The following is an 18952-nucleotide window of genomic DNA, read 5'->3' as shown; positions in this document are numbered from 1 at the left end:
GGCACCCCCATCCGTGGCAGCCCCCTCGGCCAATGACCATAGGATAACGACAGCTCCAGTGGTGTCTGCTGGTGTCCGCCGTGGTAGCACGTAGCCTGCAGTCATCGACTTGCTGTAACTGATCAGGTATGTCCAACCTGGGTGTGTTGTATTGTGCTGTGCTCAAAAACGTTGCCTTTTTCCCTTTATAGGAAATTCAAATTGGGTGTGTTGTATTGTGCTGTGCTAAAATATTTGCCCTTTTCCCCCTTCTGGGAAAGTCGAATTTGGGTGTTTTCACACCCTCTCCGGCAAAGCACTTGCAGGAGAAGGCAGCGATGTTGAGCGATGCAGGTGCGCAGGAGACGCTGCCCGATTATACGTAGCATGCTTCGCTTCGTCCACGCTTCCGTGCCTATAAGAACAGAGGTATGTACCCTCTGCGACAAAGCCCTCGCAGGACGAGGCCGCGGTGTTGAGCGACGCAGGTGTTTGGCGGCAATAGGGTAGCGGCGCGGATGACCTCACCCTCCTGTCTGCAGCCGAAAAGTAAGAAGGTTCGGGGAGTGTTAGCTTCACTTGACTCCATGCAGCCCCCTGACCTTGTGCCCCTTCCCCCTCTTGCATACGCACTGCTGCCCCTGCAACCGATCCTCCCAACCCCACACCCTTATGTCTCCCCTCTTCGTGTGCTCCCTTCAACTCAGGCTGCGTGCGCTCCCTTGCTTCCCTAGCCACGTGCACTCCCTCTTATCGCAGGTCCTGTCATCCTATTTGTGTGCGTGCACTCCCTCACAACTTGGCCGCGTGCACTCCCTTGCTTCTCTAGCCACGTACGCTCCCTCAGATTGTAGGTCCCCACATCCTGTTCCGTCCACCCTATGTGTTTCCCTTCCTTCCTCTGGTATCTTAGCCCTTCCCTCTTTGAGCTACTATTGTGTACTATAATGACACTGTCTCATGCTACACTGTTTTTCTGGCATTACTTTGCATTGCCTGCATTCTTCTTCTAGGTTCCTGTTGTGTTCTGTGCCTTGTTGACTGTATTGACTTTCTGTTTGCTCTCCACGGTTCTTGATATTGTGTTGCTATCCACGGTTTGTGTCATCCCATTGCAATTGCCTGCATTCTTCACTTCTAGGTTCCATGCTGATCTCTGTGTTTTGCTTTTGGTCCTGTATTGCATCTTCATTATTTACTTCCAGGTTCCCTTTTGTGCTTTGTCATGTTCTGTACTACATCTGCATTCTCTGCTTCTATGTTCCCTGCTGTGCTCTGTTCTTGGCTGATGGCCCTGCACTGCATCTGATTTGTAGTTTTGTTGTTCTTGTTCTTTGTTGTTACTCCCTCCCTTCGTGTCTCCCCTGAGCCTCCCTCCTGTCTGCCCCCCTGCCCCTGCGTGACCTCCTCCTCCTGGGTTCCCCCCTCCGCATCCCCCCCTCTTTCCTTCCCGCACCTCCTATGGTGCTCTCTGTTGCACCTATCTTTTCTAACTGCTTTTCTATCGACTATCCTATCCCTCATACTAAAGGGACATCCTGGTCTCCGACCCAGGCCTCCCCATCGCTGATACGTATACCAGTGCTTCCTCCAGACAGACTCTTACTGACATACTCTTTGTCGTTCCCTCTGCATGCCTATGGACCCCCCCCATATGGTCTCTGTTCTCTCTCCTTTTTCCTCTTCTCCCATTAATGGCGGCACCCACTGGGAGGCCTTCCTGGCCCACTTCTACTCCTCTAAGACTGTCACTAATGTCTACTTAAATGGCACCATCTTGGTCCAGGGCCCTAAGGCCAATCGCCTCTGGTTTGATAGACACTTCCCGCACCTTAGCAACTCCCCTTTCCTATCCTGCTATTCCTTCTTACCCCTCTCTGGCTCCTCTGCTGCCTCCTTCCTCTGCCACCTCTTCAGCACTCCCTGCTGCTTCTCTGGCCACCCTGTTGCCTCCCTCCTCTGCCACCCATCTGCCACCCCTCTGGCACTCTCTTGTCCCTCTCCGACTACCCTGACTTCTCTTCCTTTCTCCTCTGCGCATCCTCAGGCACCCCAACACTTCTGCATGGTGTACCTCTGGCCTGTACCCCTCCCTGTAAGTCCTTCAAATGTGGCAACCTGCTCCACATCGCTACTCTCAACTCTCGTTCAGCTGTCAAACACTCCTCTGACATCTGCCGTCTCCTGGAAGAGCTTGATTTGGATGTACTCTGTCTCACAGAGACTTGGTTCATGGCCAGCTCTGTCACGAGTTTCGACACTCTCCTTCCCGATGGCCACAAGATCCTCTCCGAACCCAGAACCAACCGTCCCAGTGGGGGTGTAGCCTTGATTTTCCCAGAGTGGATCCCTGCTTCTAGCATTCCAATGCAGGACTACTCCTTTGAATGCCTGGTCTGCAGGCCCTCCATCTCTCCTGGCCTCTCTCTCACTGTGGCCACTATCTACAGGCTGCCTGGCCAGGTCACCCTCTTCCTCTCTGAGTAGGCTGACCTCTCCTCCTCGTTCCTTGCCTCTACCTCTCAACTTCTCCTCCTTGTAGACTTTAACATGCACCTGGATGCTACCAGCCCTTCTTCAGGACGCAACATCTGTGATTCTCTCTTTCTCTCTATTCTTCCCTCTGGCCTGACTCACTCTGCAGGGCACACCCTGGATGTTCTGATCTCCTCAGACATGCCCTTCTCTAACCCTCTCACAACTCCTCTCTCTTGGAGTGATTACTTTCTCCTTTCTTCCCACCTCTCTCTCTCTTCCCCGCAGGTCAAGCCGACTACAGCACTGCCACCTACCTTCTCGGTCATCCGACCCATGAAGCGTGTGTCAGTTGAGGATTTCGCTGCTAATTTCTCTCCTTCTCTTGCACCTTTGGCTGACTCACACCCTGACAAAGCCCTCTCTAACTTTCATCTATCTATCTCTAACACTCTGGATGTCCTTACCCCGTCATGAGAATCCGCTTGAAGCCCAAATCCAAGTGCAACTCTTGGTACGATTCTGACCTCGCCGTCCTTAAACGTAAGTGGAGGGCGGCAGAGAGGAAGTGAAGGGCATCAGGCGCACCCCCTGACAAACTGGTCTGCCGCCTGCTCTAAAGTCAGTACAGACTCTCTGTCCTCTCCAAGAAGAGAGCCTACATCCAAACCCGCATCTCTGCAGCATCTAACAACTCGGCCAAAAATGTCAAAATCTGCAAGGAAATGCCCAATCCTGCTACAGTCCCTACCTCTTCTGTTCCATCTCAGGCCCTCTGCATGGCCTTGGCCTCTCATTTCACCACTAAAACTCAGGACATCCTGTCCACCCTCTCTTCCTCTACCTCCTCTTTCTCTTCCTCCTCCTCTACCGCTCTAGGCCTGTCTGAGGCCGTCTCTCATCCTCCTTTCTCCTCCTTTCCTTTGTTCACCCCTAATGATGTTTCTAGAAAAATCCAATCTATGAAAGTCTTATCAAAGCACGTTCTCCCCTGCTCACCCAGAACCATCAAGGACCACATTGACACCATTGCTCCAAACTTGGCCGATTGAAGCAATCATTCCTTTGCCACTGGAAATTTCCCCTCCGCCCTTATGCACTCCCTTGTGCACCCCCTTCTAAAGAAGCCCTCGACCGTTCTTTCCTCTCCGGCTAACCATCGTCCGATCTTCATCCCCCCTTTCCTGAGTTAATTCTTAGAAAGGCTGGCGATCTCCCAGCTTAATCTACATAATTAATCTGTTGTTTGCTTCCATGGCCACCAGTCTGGCTTCAGTGCTGCCGGGAGCACAGAAACTGCTCTCTTGAACAACCGTGAAGACTTGCTTTCCAATCTTGACTCTAATCTCCTCATTCTCCTCGAGCTTTCCTCTTCTTTTGACACGGTAAACCATGCAATCCTGCTTAATCACTTTTGTGACAATTTTGGTATTACTGATCAGGCCATGGCCTGGGTAACCTCATTTTTTCACCGACCGACCCTCTCAGGTCCAACCGGGTTCTTTCCTCTCTTCTATCCCTCTCTCTACTTGTGGTGCCCCCAGGGTCTAACCTCTCTCCCTGGATATTCAACCACTACCTGGCACCTCTTGCCCACTGCATCGCTACTTTCTGCTCCAATTTTCAATGTTATGTGGAGGACACTCCACTCTCTTTCAGGCTCCCCTCAGCCACCTGTGCTTCTTCTCTCATACCAGACTGCCTGGCTGCAAATCAGGAATTATGTGCCACCAATGATCTCTGCCTTAATGCCAGAAAAACTGGGATCTTCCTCATTGGGGAACCCTCACCATCCTTTCCTCTCTCTGTGGCCACCCACTCTGGGCCCTCTTCCTGCTCCTTCTTGTGAGGCTAAGAACCTTGGTGTCATCTTTGACTCCACCCTCTCGTTCTTTCCTCGCATCTCTGACATCTCTAAGAAGTCAAACTATCAGCTGCACCTCCTCAGAGGTATTCCGCCTTTACTCACTTTCCCCCAGAAACTCACTGTCTCCAGAGCTCGGGTCCTAGGCTGGACTATTGCAACAGCCTCTTTCTAAATCTTCCTGCCTCTACTCGACTGTTACTACTTACCTAGAACAGGACTGCAAGACTTGTCCTTGGCCTCAAGCCCAGGGATCATATCTCTCCAACTCTGAAATCTCTTCACTGGGTCCCTGTGGCTGCAAGGATCAAGTTCAAGACCCTCTGCATCATCCACAAGGCTTTCTGGGGCCTGGGACCGCTCTACCTCCAACTTTTTCTTCCAAAACATTTTCCTTCTCGAGCTCTCTGCTCATCCACCTCCAACTCACTGAGAATCAGACGCTTCTCCAAGCAGAGAGTTGGGGGCAGATCTATCTCTTCGGCTGGGGCCTCCCTCTGGAACAGCCTCCCTGCCCCTCTCAAACTTGAGCAGAACAACCTCCGGTTCCGGAAGCAACTCAAGACCTTCCTTTTTGCTTCCGTTTTCTCTATTCCTCTCCCCTGCTGATGCATCTGATTGCTCTGCGCACTGGTCACCTGCTCACCCTCTGAACTTGGGCCCAAGCTCCTGCATGTCCAGTTGCTCTCGCACTGCTTCCGGGTTCCCCAGCACTTAAATGTCTTTATCTGAAACCCTACAGTCCCTTCTCTCTGCACATATGAGCCACCCTCTGGCTTCACTTGTGAGTTAACTGCACTTCTCCTTCCCCTCCCCCTGGCACTTCTCCCCTTCCCAGCACTTGCGCAATCTGAATGACACAAGGCCTAGTGAGATCTTTTTTTGTCCTCTCTTTGTTTCCCCCTCCTAATCTTATCGCGCCTAGAAACACTTGTGTTCAAGCGCGTTATAAATGCCATATCATATTATATATAGCAAAAGTACACTTCACATTATTCTTGCTTGTAAAGATAATAGGGCCCATCGCGAACCTTATAACTGTTCTTGGTACACTATTGTGCAACCCCAGAACACTTCTCCATAAACGTGCTTCAATGACTTCAGCTCCTTTCAATCAAACCAAAATATTGTATCTAGGCCATATATAATTTTTGGAATCACCTTTTCAGTACAGTACTTTATCACTGGCACTATGGAGTATCGACCAAATCTGGCTAGGATTTTCTGCATTTGTGGATTGATTGCCTCTATCTTTGAAGTGAGATACATAATGTAAGGAACTCATGGTGGCAACAGTAAAGACAGACACAAGTGATCACAGGTCAAGGGTGTTTATTAAACTGCATAAATGGGTGAGAAAGAAAACACCTACTCTAAACCTAAATCTAAGATGGGAGCAAGCTACGACCATCAGACAATAATAAGGCAGTCCTAGTGGCATCTTGTCATACTAATAAAATCTATTGCCAATCTTTACCGCTTAGTTACAAAATAATGTGGGGTAATGTTCACCAGAATAGAAAGACGTTTTTACAAAATGATAAGTCAGGATGGTATTGCTGGGGTCTCCCTTCCCCACTTCTTTTACACGGGACAGGGAAGGACTTCTGAGCACAGCACACTCCTGGGCCTCGCCAGCACAAGTTTAAAGTTTGTTTACAAATATCAGGGCCTTCTGTGGCCGAGTCTTTTACACAAAGCCTCTTGCCTCAGAGGACATGAAGTGCCAAAACAAACAAAAGGTTCCTTCAATAAATGTTCCACGTTGCGCGATTACCCTTCGCCTTAGGATCCCCCTCTGCCAGGCTTTGACCCTTCTCTTAGTGTCAACCTCCCTGTCGGATCCACTATGGCCTTTCAATCACAAGTTCAACAATCATTCACTGTGGACAACCCTCAGTTGGATTTACTCTTGTCAATACAATGTTCCTAGATGTTTTATGCTTCATCCCGATTCCCAGGCATCCCTCTGCCGGGTTCACACTTGCCAGTTACACAGTTGCTTTATCACAGTAAGGGATTCACTCTCGTTAGCTTTCCCCTTGGCATCCCTCCGTCGGGTTCACATAGCCATTTACACAGTTCAAAATCTCATGATAAAGCGGGGGTATGGGGGCCCTTCCCCTAGCTTTCTCTTGGCAAAGGGTCAGAGACTTTCAACTGTACAAGGTATTTGACGTGACCATTGTAGGACCACTCTGACACCTCACATCAGCCTCTCATAGGGCCTCCTGGTACTTGTAGTGTCAACAAATGGTGGAAGCCAGAGTCCTTTGAATGAGCACTTTTGCGTCGCCTGACCACTATGCAGCTGGCCCTTCACTGGGCTTTCCCAAAAGTTCAAACACACACAAGTCCTCGCGTTCATAATATGTTCCCGATTAGAACCTTCAGTTCAACACAGCCCGGCTTACTATCAGCTCCCTCCGATTCACAGGCGGTGTTGATCTCCTTGGCGTTTTTTGTCTCTGGAGTCAAGGACGATACCACGGTAGCAGGCACGTCTCCCCGCCTTAGTTATCAGTGAAGGAGGGCCGCGTGCACCACTGACATCTTTTATACCACACGTCAGCTGTCGTTCCCGGTCTTATAATTCCTTTCACCGAGGTTTTGCAGTTTTGCATTGAAAAGGGCAAACGCATTTCTATCCATGTCATCCTTTTGGGTCTTGTCGCTTTCCTTCTCCGTTTGAACTGCCGTCCTGGAATAGCTGTCTCCTTGTGCGGTTGGCCTTGCTAGACATGTGCTTTCGTGCTTCGCTTTTTATCCCTGTGGGGGCGGGAAAGGGTCATCAGGTGTGTGTAGTTGTTGTCAATTGCCTGACTTTGCCTAACCCTTGTGTTGGGACATGTCAGGTAAACGGTTCTGGTGTTAGTCTGTTGTTTGTCATAGTGTAGGAAAGTGTTTGTTTTGAAAAGGGAGGGGGGTAGTGCTTCTAGATATCCTAAGGGGTAGGATGGAGAAGAGGTGTTACAAGGAAGGGGGTACCACATCTTGCCTGTCGGTGTCCCACTTCCACTCCCCGAAGACTCCCCATCCAGGTGATCCTCCCCCATTGGTCCACCCCCAGGAATTGGATCCAATAGCGATGGCCGTATCCTGGCCACCTGGATGACACCTCTCCCGGGACTAGCCGGTGAGACACTTTCAGGTTTCTCACAGTAATTAGGGCTGATTTATTAGGTTTCGTAAAGAACATGATTCCCAGATGAATAAAGTGTTCAATCACCTCCAAGGGCATCTTACCCAGATACCATTTAAACTTAAAAAGAGACAGTAATTGTTCCACCATTAGATGCGCTGCTAGCACACACGAATTGCACATATGTTTAATTAACAATTTTAAATGTCGTCATTTATACAAGCCCATATACACAAGTGCTTCTCAAAGGAGACTCAGATACATTTTGCGTTATTTTATTCTGTTCTTTTTCCGTGTTCAATTGTCAGAGTTATTTTCCGCGTTATTTTATTCTTTTCTTTTTCCGTGTTCAATTGTCAGTTATTTGCCAACACGTATTTCGACCTCCACAGGTGTTTCTCAAGGCAAAGCTCTGCACCAAACAAGTAATATAAAACCATATGAGTCCAGAATATTTCAACAAGATGAACATTGAAAATAACCCAACATATGGACAGGGGCATAGATGACAGGGAAAACATAAAACCATAAAATAAGGTATACATTACCAAGTCACATTGTCAAAAAATATAAACAGGAACATGTCATCAACAGCACATAAAAAGAAGAAAAAACACGCATATGCACATTAAGCATCTAGATAATTGGTATGGCATGCAATCTGTATACCATCTGTGTAATGTGTTCAGTTTATTGAAACCCATGCAATGAATTCAAGTGTGCCACCGACTGGAGCCCAGTGCCTCCAACCGCAGTGCCTCTCACCACAAGCGCTAGCCAAATGCACTATACAAGCTGTGTAAGTGGTGAATGAATGCACAGTTATCACTAGTCCCCTAGGTGTGCATAGAATGCCAATACCCAATAATTCTCAAGCAATTGAATGATTATATGGACATGTCAATTACCAAATGTAAAATCACTCTGATTTATGTCCGCTCGTGGGCAATTACGAAAAGATTTTCAGCAATGGAGATTCTGGCGTCCTGCATTCCAAATTAGGAACAATAGAAAAGTGCAACTAGTTCATTGACCAAAGTAACTTGTATCACAAAGTTCCTGAATTAACAAATACAAAAAGAAGACGTTACCTGCGCAGATTTTGTGCAGATCTGTCGCGGAACACTTCATCTATGCCGATCAATGTAAACGAAGCACAGCTAGCCCTTGAATGGCAAGACCTAATGAGCAAAACCGTCTATATTAAAAATAAGGACTTGAAAAAGCAGCGACTCTGAATGCCACGCGATGAGTACACAGCTGTTACTGCCTTACCCAAATAAACTGCCGTCTGTTCGCGTCGTCCAAAACACAACCCAGCACTACAACAGTCGTCCCTGGACTCAATGTTAAAGAAAAGAACCTTGTGAACATGTGACACGTCACTAATCACGTGACCCCATGCAATCACGTGATCGGTGAATAGAAGTCTATAGGACTACGCAATCTTTATTGCATAGCGAGACAGACAATTCAAAAGTTAAAGATGCAGGCTAATCACTGCTGCATAAATAGTGCCAATTCCATGTACAATAAATGAGAACTAAATTAGAAGATTCACTTAAAAAATGTGGCACGTCCCCGATCACGCGCTCAAATGTAATCGCCCGATAATTCACTTATAGCAAAGTGAAACAATGGTGGAGAATACTAGTAGTACTTACACTATAATGTACCTAAAATGAAGAAATGGATTAAGAAAATGAAAAAAAAAATGTTTTTGAAAAAGTGCAAATTGCTGTTAGTGCTCGCAGTGCCACGTATTATGTAAGTAAGAATGCTATTAGTACTTTCACTGCAATGTACTGAAATTACGGAACTGGATTGAGAAAATGAAAGAATGCCAATTGCTGTGAATGCTCACGATGCCACGTGTTATGTAAGTAAGAATAAGTACTTGGCTAATTCCAATACATTTGGCCCACAGGTGCAGCTCCAGCAGTGCCACCCACATATAACACAGAGCAATCTCCATCCTGTTCAAAAATGGGTACCACATCCAATTGCCCATTTACAAGAAAACATGTAGTTCTGTATCACTGTTAAGACCCAATGTAGTACATCGTAGTCTGCATATAGTACGTGCTTCTAATTGACGTAAGTGCAAGACGGTCGCCCCCCCCCCCCAGGGTGAGCTTGCGCTTGCATTAAACCAATAAACTTGATATCTCTTACATTATCCATTTGATGGTATTCTTGCCAGTGCATGGAAAGAGGCAATTTAGAATCAGGTTTTTTCAAACTTGCAAAGTTTTCTCGAATGCGTATTCGCAATTCCCTTATTGTGGAACCCACATAAGCTTTACCACATATGCAGAGAATCCCATACACCACATATTTGGTCTTGCAGTTCATGAAATCACGAATTTGAATCAAAAGACCATTATGACAAGAAAAAGTATCAGAGCTTATAACAAACTTGCATATTTTAAAAAAACCTTTGGTTTGGGCGGTAACCATGATGTTGAGTCCGCAGAGTTGGTTTGAGGTACTAAAAAGGAAGGACACAAATGCCCTTTAAGTGTCTGATTGCGTGCCAAGATAAACTTTGGTTTGTCCGCTATATAAGGACGTATATCCGAATCAAGCTGAAGTAAATGCCAATGTTTAGCTAAAAGTCCATATAACAAATCCGAATTTTGCACATATTTGGTAATAATACGCACATCAGAATAACTGGTGGATTTATGTGTCTCTTGAACAGAAAGCATATCCTGTCGTGCTATACTACTTGCTCATTGTATACCTTGCTGAATGCTTTGGTTAGAATAACCTCTTCTCTTAAACCTGTCTTGGATCCATCCACATTCATTGATAAAGTCTAACGGAGCACTGCAATTTCTGCGAACTCGATAGAATTCACCAAACGGTATGTTTTCAATGACTGATCGTTTGTGACAACTTTTAGCGTGTAAAATTGAATTAACAGCTGTCGCTTTTCTGAACGTTTGTGTATGTATCTCACAGTTCGAAATGCTGATAATTAGGTCCAAATATTCTATTCTGTTCGGACTAGCATGCCCCACAAATTCAATACCAAAAGTAGTATTATTCAAATATTCTGTAAATTCCTGAAAAGTGTCTGTAGAACCATTCCATTCAAGTAAAACATTGTCAATATACCTCTTCCATATTACAATGTGATCTTTAAATTTATGTGGAATGAAAATGTAATGTTGTTCAAAATTCCCCATAAAGAGGTTGGCTAACGAAGGGGCGTACTTAGCTCCCATAGCCACTCCTCTGGTTTGAACGTAATAGTGACCATTAACCAGAAACTGATTATGTTCTAACGTGAAGACCAGGAAATCCTTAACCATGGATATATGTTCTGCATAAGAGGCTGAATGATTCCTGAAAGAAAAATCAATAGTATCCAATGCTAGATTATGTTGAATTGCAGTATATAAAGATTTGACATCAAAGCTTGCTAACAAAAATTGCTCCGACCATTGAATAGATGATAAAATTTGTAAAGTGTGAGTTGTATCTCGCAAGTAGGCAGGTAGTGTGGTAACCAAATTTTTGATGGAGGTATCAATGTATTGAGACAGACCTTCTGTGGCCCATCCCAAACCACTCATAATAGGTCTAACTTGTGGCAGTTCATGGAACTCTTTATGAATCTTGGGCAAAAAATACATCGTAGGCATGACTGGAGCCGAGCGATGCAGATACTGTTTTTCATCATCAGAAATTAAACCACGTGAGTGCCAGTTTTGAATCAGGGTTGATAAATTGGAAACTGTTTGGGAAGTAGGATTGCCAGGTAGTAATCGATAACAGCCAGCAGTGGCTAGATGATCATTGGCCATCTTAATATAATCAGCTTTATTTAGTATCACTATATTTCCGCCTTTATCAGCTTCCTTAGTGACTGTATTCGAATCCTGCATCAGTTTAGTGAGTGTCTGCTGCTCAACATTAGAAAGGTTATTATATCGATGCAATGTATTCTTAGTATGATCTATAAGGCGGTGTAGATCCTGTGTAACAGCCTGATAAAATGTATCAATAACATTCTCATTTTGGGATACTGGTACACATTTTGAAGACCTTTTATGTTCTGGGAATTTCAAATTGAGTTGATGAATACCTAATTCCTGTTGGAATTGGCCTTCCTAGGAGCTAAGATCGTCTGTCAGAGACAAAAGTAATGCAGTACCTTCGATATCAGATAACATAAGATGACTTGGTGAGTGAGAGATACTTCTAGGTTTATACTGCTGTACCTGTGTGTGGAAAGAAATGTTAAGTTTCAACTTCCGTATAAACTTAAAAAGATCTATTTGGAAATCAATAAGATCAGGCTTACGTCTTGGTTCAAATGACAAACCTTTATTCAATACAGACAGCTCCACCGGGGTAAGTACTTTGGAAGATAGATTATGAACTAGGTTTTCAGAATGGATTTGGCTTGAAGATTCCTGAGGCTGGCCCTTGTCTGACGTCTGTTTATGTTGTGCCCTGTATCTGTCCCTAGATCCTCTTTCTCTTCTTCCTCGGACGATGTGGTTGGTGTTGTGGTAGCTCGTCCTAAAGGGACAGTGAATCGTACATGTTTATTAGTGGCAGCATTGTAACTGGAAAAGTTTCCTTTCTTGTGTCTTTTAATTTCTGCCATGAAACCCCTTCTGCGGTGGGTTAAGGAAGGGGTAGGATTTTCTCCCCCAGCCCCTCTGTTGTATTGGAGGGTTCCTCCTCAGAATCTACCTCAGAAGAGACAGGAGTTCCAGTTGGTGTTTTAACCATTGGACCAATATTGTCTTTATCAAACTTAGCCTGGAAATTATACACTATCGTTACTGTAGTCTCTCTCGTCCCGGAACAATTTACGAAATTTCCGAATTTTAATCTCATCCTGATAATCTTTCAAAATGCTATGCATTTTGTCAAAGTTTTTCTCTTTAATTGCAGGTGAATTCCCCATTTCTTCTATTTCTTTGTGTAAAGTCTCAATTTGTGTAGAAACTCTCTCATGTTCCCGTTCTGCGTGTGTTATCAGTAACTTTAAAATTTTTTAGAACTGAGCGTTAAGTTCTCTTCCCATTCTTGGGCGAGATCCTGATCCGCATTATTGGTAAAATCAGGGAATATGAGTATACGTAATCCCCTGGGTATCATATTATGCTCTAGATAATTAGCTAAAGATACCTTTTCCCAATACTTGTTTGTTTCACGCTTGGACAATCTTTCTAATTTGAAAAATGTGTTAGCCAAAGTCTCTGGTTGTGTGCTACTACCAGCGAAAGCATTACCAGGGTTACCTTTTGGGGGAGAACAATGCTACCCTGTCCCTTTCTCGATTAACAAGATATTCAGCCATGTTAAATACTAACAGAAATTCAAATGTGTAGTTTGCTCAGCAATGCCCCACCCGGCATTAAAAGGAAAACAAGAAACAATATTGCCGAGGTGTGCTAGGTTGTGGAAGTGCTTGAGCTTATTTATCTAGTAGAAAACCACTTTAATCAATCAATTCTAGCTGCTGCATACTTATGGAACAAGTAGGCACCTCAAACCTACTACACATTGAACAGAGACAGTAATTGTTCCACCATTAGATGCGCTGCTAGCTCACACAAATTGTACATATGCTTAATTAATAATTTTAAATGTCGTCATTTATACAAGCCCATATACACAAGTGCTTCTCAAAGGAGACTCAGTTAAATTTTGCGTTATTTTATTCTGTTCTTTTTCCATGTTCAATTGTCAGAGTTATTTGCCAACACATGTTTCGACCTCCACAGGTCTTTCTCAAGGCAAAGTTCTGCACCAAACAAGTAATGTAAAACCATATGAGTCCATAATATTTCAACAAGATGAACATTGAAAATAACCCAACATATGGACAGGGGCATAGATTACAGGAAAAACATAAAACCATAAAGTAAGGTATACGTCAGAATCTCCATTGCTGAAAATCTTTTCGTAATTGCCCACGAGCGGACATAAATCAGAGTGATTTTAATTTGGTAATTGACATGTCCATATAATCAGTCAATTGCTTGATAATTATTGGGTATTGGCATTCTATGCACAACTAGGGGACTAGTGATAACTGTGCATTCATTCACCACTTACACAGCTTGTGTAGTGCATTTGGCTAGCAGGTGCGGTGAGAGGCACTGCGGTTGGAGGCACTGGGCTCCAGCCGGTGGCACACTTGAATTCATTGCATGGGTTTCAATAAACTGAACACATTACACAGATGGTATACAGGTTGCATGCCATACCAATTATCTAGATGCCTAATGTGCATATGTGTGTTTTTTCTTCTTTTTATGTGCTGTTGATGACATGCTCCTCTTTATATTTTTTGACAATGTGACTTGGTAATGTATACCTTACTTTATGGTTTTATGTTTTCCTTGTAATCTATGCCCCTGTCCATATGTTGGGTTATTTTCAATGTTCATCTTGTTGAAATATTATGGACTCATATGGTTTTACATTACTTGTTTGGTGCAGAGCTTTGCCTTGAGAAAGACCTGTGGAGGTCGAAACACGTGTTGGCAAATAACTCTCACAATTGAACACGGAAAAAGAACAGAACAAAATAACGCAAAATGTATCTGAGTCTCCTTTGAGAAGCACTTGTGTATATGGGCTTGAATAAATGACGACATTTAAAATTATTAATTAAGCATATGTGCAATTCGTGTGAGCTAGCAGCACATCTAATGGTGGAACAATTACTGTCTCTTTTCAATGTGTAGTAGGTTTGAGGTGCCTACTTGTTCCATAAGTATGCAGCAGCTAGAATTGATTGATTAAAGTGGTTTTCTACCGGATAAATAAGCTCAAGCGCTTCCACAACCTGGCACACCTCAGCAATACTGTTTCTTGTTTACCATTTAAACTTAGTTGGTCTCCTTAAATTTGAGAATCTCATTATTTTCATCTTGCTTTTATTTATGATTAGGTCCTTTGTTTCTGCATACACTTTAAGGCCTACCAGCAAACTCTGTGGACCAATTGTCGTGTAATCCAACAGGAGAACATTGTCTGCTTAAGGCAATCACTTTAGGTGATGGGCACCTAATCTTGTGGACACCATACAATAATGTTCTACAATAATTATTTAGAAAATCACAAATATCGGAAATATGGATATTGAACAAACAAGGTGGCAAGATGTTACCCTGACAGAGTCCCCTCGACATATTGATCCCCTTGACACTTTAAAGAGATCGAATAGTAACTGTGGTACCATGTAGAATTGTATATTTGCCATTGTAGATAACCTAGTACAAAGTGAGTTATCGTGATATTGTACAGAACCTCGAACATTAATTATATAAAGACTGTGGGCCTCATTACACGGTAGACGATAAGGGTTTACCGGTAAGGGCACTGGTACCGGTAAACCCTTACCGCCTTACTACGAGTTCCCTTTGCTGGACCCGACTTTAACGGCTGGTTTTACCAGCCGTTAAAGTAGGGTGCCGCAAAGGGACCTCGGTGCTAATTACGGTACCGCACCACCTTCCCCATTCCCATTATGCCCTATGGGGGCGAAAATGGGAATGGGGAAGGGCCTTGGTGAATGGGGAATTACCGGCCCCGCTCACCTTGGAGTAGGCCGGTAATTCCGCCATCCACCAAGGCGGACACGTTAAAATGGCAACCATGGCGCTAATAGCGCCATGGTTACTGCACAACATGTAATGAGGCCCTGTGTTTTAACTAATACAGTGGGCCTCATCACGAGTTGGGCGGTAACGCCGGCACTATTAGCGCCGGCGTTAATAGCCCTACCGCCAAACCCCCGGCGCTAATAGCGCCGGATCATGGGTTTGGCAGAACGGGTATTGCCTATTCCCCACTGAGCCCATTCAGGAATTCCCTATTTCCCATTGGGCTATTTCCCATTGAGCAAATTTCCCACCGGTGGTAAGAGCGCGAAATTTCGGCAGATTTCGAAAATCTGCCAAACCTGTGATTTGGCAGACCCTTAAATGCGGCGGTAATAGCGATACCGCCGCATTTAAGGGTTACCGCCAAACTCGTGATGAGGCCCAGTGTGTGGACATTCCTTTGTGGGTGCTTGGCGACTACACTGTACTTAAGAACCAGCCTGCATCACCTCCTGAGAAGCTAGGCCTTGATTGCTCGTCCATTGCTACCGTAATAGAGAATCTTGGCTGGGGTCCTCTGTGCCTCTCCTCTACCATATAGAGAGCAGGTGTACAGACCCCCCCTCCAGTCTTTACACTGGTGGCAGCGGTGGGATGCTTATGGTTTTAAGAATCAGTGTATAACCGTGCACTTGCAAAATATCTGCACTTTGTTAAATTGAGGTTTCATTGTGTACAGGATAACTGCATTACAAGCAATGGAATCTATTGCAAATGGTAAATTGACTTGGATGAGCTTAGAGGCTCTCCAGAGTGCTTGTGAAGCCAGAGGGTTAGACTTTGTGGATATGTCTAGGGCTGAGCTGATAGCTGCCCTGGTGGACTACCAGACTGATGGTGAAACTCTTGAAGGGGGGGGTGCAACAAATGAGGACTCTGCCCCTGGGGTTGTTGCTGAATCTGATTCTGGGAATGCAACCATTCCTGCTGCCTCGTTTCCGAACCCCAGCACTGCTCTTCAGGGGGAAGCCCTGAAGATTGAACTTTTAAAATTAGAGCTACAACTGGAACAGTTAGCCTTTCAATACAAAACGTTGCAAACCAAAGCTGAGTTAAAGAAAGAGGAGTTGGCACAGCAAGTGATACTCAAAGATAGGGACACTGAGCACCAGAAGATTCAGCTGGAGAGAGCTAGAATGGAGACTTCAGCGAAACCAGTTGAGAGTGGCAGGTCCCCAGACACCAAGTTTATGAAAGATTTGGTTGGTGTGTGTGTGGATGGTTCTGATATCCTCCAGTGGATTGAAGCGTTTGAGATGGCTTGTGCAATTCATGATGTAGATAAAGAACGATTGGGCTAAGTGTTTGTTAAGCAGAGTGCCGCAGATTGGGTATGACTGTATTCTGAAACTGAGTGTGGAAGAAAGGGGTCAGTATGAGTGCATGAAGTCTGCTTTGATTGCCAAGTTTGGCAAGACACCTACCCAATACCTTAAAAGGTTCAGGGATTTTAAGATATGAGAGAATGCGTCTTGGGTTGACTGGGTGAGTGCTAAGCACATGAACATGATGGGGTGGATTGATGGATACAAGGTAAAAACTTTTGTTGAATTGTCCCACCTTTTGTTTTTTGAGCATTTTTCAGAAGTATTTTTACCAGTGCTGCGTCAGTATGTTTCTGACCAGAACATTTTGGATCCCTTTAAGCTGGCTAGGTTGTCTGACAAGTGGGTCTCCCAACGGGTGTCCCCTTAGGACTCCAGTGGGAAGGACAAGGACAAAGAAAAGGGGACCTCTCAGAAAGCTAAGGAGTCCCAAAAGCAATCACCGTCGGGTAAACCAAAACCTTCCTCTCCTAAGACCCAAAAACCTATTGGGGATAAGTCTGTTGTGGGTGGGAATAAGAGTAGTGGTCCGCCTGCTGCAAAGCAGGGTCCCAGTGGTTCCAGTACCGTACCCCGCACTACCGGCACTTGTTGGGATTGTGGGGCTCTGGATCACAGAAAGGGGGACCCCAAGTGTAGGGGTAAGGCACTTGGAGTCCAGGCTGTCAGCCTGACCTACCCCTACTCTATGCCTGAGGTTGAGATCACTGTCCTCCCCTCCTCTACCGGGATCACAGTCGGTGCCCCCGTAGAGATTTCCCTAATGTCCCTTGGGGCCTGTGACCAGTACGCAGCAACTATCCCACGGAACACCCGTAGGTTTTTGAGAAGTGTCCTCTTGAATGGCCAGCCTTCTACTGGTTTGAGAGACACTGGGGCAAGCAGGACAGTGGTGGACAGGACACTGCTCAAGCCAGAGGACTATGTAGGTGCTCCTCTGAGAACTACCAGGTTAGCTGGTGGGCCTCCCAAATTCTCGCCTGTAGCCTTAGTCCACGTCACGATTGGAGACAAGACATCGAAGCATCCGGTCCTGGTTCAGGACAACGTGCCTGCGAACATTTTGTTAGGCAACGATTCGGTCGAGTCGGGGATGATCACGGATGGTCTACCCATGGCTGCTGTGGCTGTCACCCGATCGCAGGTCACAGAGGGTTCGGCTGCGAGCCGGTACCCTCGCCGATGGGGAAACCCAAGGCGCGAAGGAAGCGGAAGGGTAAGAAGGCCACCTCTGTGGAGGGAACTCCTTCTTTTCCAGCTGCAGCATCCGCTGGTACTCATGCTCTGGCGGGCTGAGTCCAGTGGTGAACCCAGTCTCAAATCCTGTGGGAGAAGAGCCAGAAGACTCTCCTGTGGGAGAGGTACTCAACCTGGAGGACAACCCCGACCGTCAATGCCTGTTAGCTGAAGGGGGACCCTCCTGGGCGGACTTCTGTAAGGGTCAGAGAGAGTGCCACTCTCTCGAGGGTCTGAGAAAACAGGCCCTGTCCCAGGCACAAGGAGAAGTGCCTAGGACATTCTGGATCTATTGGGAGGGTGAGCTCCTTGTTAGTGAGCCCACTAAGCCTGAACCTGGTGCCCTCAAGAGGTTAGTGGTACCCCAGGTTTGCAGGCCCTTCCTGCTGCAGTTGGCGCATGAGGTGCCCTTAGCTGGTCATCTTGAGACCAAGAAGACTAAGCAGAGGCTCTCGGCCCATTTCTACTGGCCACGGATGGGAGTGGAAGTGGAGTCCCACTGCAGGACCTGGCCAACTTGTCAGTTGTCTGGCAAGACTGGAGGCAGTGTCATTGCCCCACTGCAACCGTTGCCAGTGGTTGGCACACCGTTTGAGAGGGTGGCCATCGACATTGTCGGTCCCCTTGACCCTCCCACTTCAGGTGGACATCGGTTGATCCTGGTCTTGGTTGATCATGCCACCAGGTACCCTGAAGCTATACCCCTTCAGACGGTTACTGCCAAGGTGGTTGCCAGGGCTCTCCTGGGCATTTTCACCGGTGTTGGATTCCCTAAGGAGGTTGTCTGACAGAGGATCCAACTTTATGTCTAGTTACATGAAAACCATGTGGAAAGAGTGCGGGGTAACCTACAAGTTCTCCACCTCTTACCATCTCTAGACCAATGGTCTGGTTGAGAGATTTAATAAAACTCTCAAGGGCATGCTAGGTGCTTTGGAAAAGCCCCTAAGAAAGAAGTGGGAACTTCTCCTGCCATGCCTGCTGTTCCCTTACAGAGAGGTACCTCAAGAGGGTGTTGGTTTCAGCCCCTTTGAGTTACTCTTTGGACATCCCGTGAGGGGGCCCCTTGCCTTGATCAGAGAAGGTTTGGAAGCCACACAACCAGGTCCCACCAAGCAAGTGGGCGACTATGTGTTAGGCCTCAGACGGAGGATGACACAGATGATGGGTCAGGCGACAGCGAATCTTAAGGCCAGCCAGGAATTGAATAAGTACTGGCATGACCTTGAAACATCGCAAGTGGATTGGACTCCGGGACAGGAGGTCTTCGTGATGGAGCCTACCAAGC

At 46.0% G+C, this 18952-nt stretch overlaps 1 protein-coding gene across 1 annotated transcript in view; it reads left to right on the top strand.

Moving 5' to 3' along the window:
• LOC138567301 (cyclin-Q-like) overlaps positions 1 to 18952 on the top strand; it is a 518793-nt gene that overhangs the window by 215555 nt on the left and 284286 nt on the right. The window lies entirely within an intron of this gene.

The sequence above is a fragment of the Ambystoma mexicanum genome, chromosome 2p (assembly GCF_040938575.1).
Source record: "Ambystoma mexicanum isolate Mex_15411 chromosome 2p, UKY_AmexF1_1, whole genome shotgun sequence".
Classification (NCBI taxonomy): Eukaryota; Metazoa; Chordata; class Amphibia; order Caudata; family Ambystomatidae; genus Ambystoma; species Ambystoma mexicanum.
The sequence above is the reverse complement of the archived record's forward strand: the minus strand, read 5'-3'. Positions and strand labels throughout refer to the sequence as shown.